The sequence below is a fragment of the Numida meleagris genome, unplaced genomic scaffold (genome assembly GCF_002078875.1).
Source record: "Numida meleagris isolate 19003 breed g44 Domestic line unplaced genomic scaffold, NumMel1.0 unplaced_Scaffold326, whole genome shotgun sequence".
Taxonomy (NCBI): Eukaryota; Metazoa; Chordata; class Aves; order Galliformes; family Numididae; genus Numida; species Numida meleagris.
The window spans coordinates 133,055-136,621 of NW_018364556.1; positions in this window are offsets into that span (position 1 = coordinate 133,055).

Consider the following 3,567-nt stretch of genomic DNA (forward strand, 5'->3'; position numbering starts at 1 on the left):
TGGGCCTCCAAGCATTTTGATGAGTATGTAAGGAAAGCCGGTGTGAAGCCTTGTAGAGTGGGGCAACTTAGTCTTACTTTGAGGTTTTAAGACTTGTGATGTCAGCATAAAGTAGAGCTGATTGTTGTGAAGATGAAATAGAAAATGGATTTTATTGATTACATAACATGACAAGAATCTGTGTCTTGACATCCCATCAAGCAAGTGTGAACAAAGGACTGTTAGGACTCTGTCCACCTCCCACTGAGATAATTATGCTGCTTGTGTAGGCTCCTTCTGCTGTCAGTTTATTCTTCCCAGTCTCAATAGATTCCATGCTGCCTTTGCAATGGGATCAGGTGTTTTGGGGTGTGCCCAGCTTCCCTCCCTGGTGGAGGAAGGTGGGTCAGGAACTGAAGCTCTGGGCATGCCTTGTGGATGGCTGAAGTTTTCCCATGTTTTGTGAGGTGCTGAAGTGAGCTGCTTCTGCCTTACACCAGCGTTGTGACCAAAATGGGAAAATTCCTGAGCTGAAGCTACGGCATTGTTGGTGAGTTCCCACCTGAATAACTTCTCTGGATTCACTAAGGTTTGTGAAGGTTAAATTGTTATCTTTCAGATCCTCTTATATAAAGCCGTGTTGAGTCGTCCCCTGCCGCGCAGGGACCTTCATCAGCACTGGTTAGTGCAACTGCGGTAGCTGGAAAAGAGAGGTGAGCTTTCAGGAATGGAAGTTCTTCCTCCCCTTAAAAACGGAGGCAGCACGGTTTATTGTAAGTGAAGGTTGTGTTGAAGTTGGTCTGTATTTAATTTATTTATATCAAACAATTAATCCATGAGATATGTCTGTGGAGAGGGCAGACAAAATCCTGCAGGGAAGAGAGAGTCTGACAGGTTTTGGAATGGGCTCAGGAGGACGTGAGTTTGAGATGAATAATCTTGGTGCTTGCTGAGAAGATTTCTTTTGGAAAGCTGGGAGGTATTTCCCGCCGTGGATCCCTGGTCTCACAGAAAAGTATAGTTCAATATAGTTGGAAGTGGGTTTCTTTTTTTTTGAAACATCAGTGGGGTCAGTTGTGGCACGTTCAGTCCCTGTGCCCCTATGAAAATTGTGAATGAACACGAAGAACACACTGAGAGCGTTAAGCATTAGAAGTGTTTATCCGGGNTATGATGAGGCGTTAAGACAGGTGATGTTGGCATGAAGTTGAGCAGATGTGTTGCAAAATGAAGAGAAATCAAGGTTCATCTATTAAATAACATAGGAAGAGCCTTTACCTTGAAATCCCTTCAAGCACGTTTGAACAGTGGATTCGTAGGCCTCCATCCATCTCCCAAGAAGACACGTAAGTTGTGCTGTTTGTGTAGGCTCTTTCTGTGGTCAGTTTATTCTCCTCAGCCAAAGCAAAATCCATGCTGCCTTTGCAATGGGATCAGGAGCTGAAGCGATGGGCATGCCTTGTAGATGGGTGAAGTTGTCCCATATTTTGTGAGGTGCTGAAGCGAGCTGCTTCTGCCTTACACCAGGACTGTGACCGAAGTAGTAAAATTCCTGATTTCTGTGGTTCTGAATGATTGGACTGGAAGGGGAGCTGTAGGCAAATGAGGATGTCTGCATGTTTCTGCAGACTGGATTCTCATCGTTCCGTGGAGTACAGTTGCCTACCCACAGCATCTTGTGTTCAGAAATCTGTTAGGAGAACCCGTACAGGTGGAGTGCAGGATGTTTGGGGAATGCCCCAAGTTTCCCCAAAAGGGTTGCCCTACCTGTACTCGCGTGGGGAACGCAAGATCAACTCAATTTGAGATGCGTCCGACTTTATTGTAGCAACATACCATCTTATATAGCATACTTGCTTCCAGGGATACAAGGTCTATGCAACCAAGCGTATAAGAGAACAATACCGTTACCCAGGCTAATTTCGTGTACAGTACATGTTGTTAAGTACAGAACTCTGCTAGAAACACCACATTCCATGCAAGTATAACTTGCCTCTTTCATCTAAGATTACATCGTATATCATTAGTAAGTCATTAGCTACGTGCTCCCAAGCACACCGCTTCTCAACCTTTGACAGGGTCCCTCATCACATCCTTCTCTCCAAATTGGAGAGGTATGGATTTGAAGGATGGACTGTTCGGTGGATTAAGATCTGGTTGGCTGGTCACAGCCAAAGGGTTGTGATAGATGGTTCTATGTCAGGGTGGAGGCCGGTCATGAGTGGTGTCCCCCAAGACTCAGTCCTGGGACCGGTGCTCTTCAGTGTCTTTATCAATGACATAGATGATGGAATCGAGTGTACCCTCAGCAAGATGACACCAAGCTGAGCGGTGCAGTCGATACATTGGAAGGAAGGGAAGCCATCCAGAGGGACCTGGACAGGCTGAAGAATGGGCCCATGTGTACCTAATGAGGTTCAACAAGGCCAAGTGCAGCACGGTGCTGCACTTGGGCTGGGGCAATCCCAGGTATTTATACAACCTGGGGGAAGAAGTACTTGAAAGCAGCCCTGCGGAGAGGGACTTGGGGGTCCAGGTGGACGAGAAGCTGGACATGAGCCAGCAGTGTGCGCTGGCAGCCCGGAGGGCGAGGGCCAACTATGTTGTGGGCTGCATTAAAAGAGGAGTGTTCAGCAGGAAGAGGGAGGTGGTGGTCCCCCTCTACTCGGCTCTTGTGAGGCCCCATCTGGAGTACTGTGTCCAGGCCTGGGGCCCCCAGCACAAGAAGGACGTGGAGCTCTTGGAATGAGTGCAGAGGAGGGCGACCAAGATGTTCAGAGGGATGGAGCACCTCTCCTATGAGGAAAGGTTGAGGGAACTGGGCTTGTTTGGTTTGGAGAAGAGAAGGCTCTGGGGAGACCTCATTGTGGCCTTCCAATACTTGAAGGGAGCGTATAAACAGGAGGGGGAATGATTGTTCATGAGGGTGGATAGCAGGACCTTAAGGTGAGGGAGGTCCTTTAAAACCTTCAGCTGTGGAGGCAATTTAGATCAGCAAAATGGGTTAATTTTCTCTGTGCCTGCTGAGGAGATTTCAATTGGACAAGCTAGGCGACAGTTTCTACCATGGACCCTGGTCAGACACAAATTTCTTTCAACATCGTTTATTGTGTGCTATTAAAGATGGAATTTTCTTGTTGTAAACATGAGTAGTATAGCATGTTGCATTATAAGTCTCTCTGTCTGCCCCCTATGTCTGGAATGAATTAAAACAAATGACACAATTCAAGAGTTAAAAATACATCCATTGAACAGAGAAGACATTGGAAGCAAGAGCCTGGGGCATTAGGGCTGAGTTTAGGATATGTTTGATTTCTTCATCATCTTCTGCAAGCATCGGTTGCCATTGCCATAGTGGCATGGAGTTGCCCGTCTTCTTGGGGTCAGCGCTGTCCTGGCGGTGTGGGTGTGTAACAGCGCTGTGGGGCAGGAGCACATGTCAGGCGGCGGGAGGTGTGCAGTGCTGGTGGGCAGGCAGAGAAGGAGCAGGCAAATGGCCGCGCTGCATCAGGGCAGCTGTCTGTGTTGCTGCTGGTGTCAGTGCGGTGCTTGAGGAGGACGCCTGTGTGGCTTCTGCTGAGCAGCCAC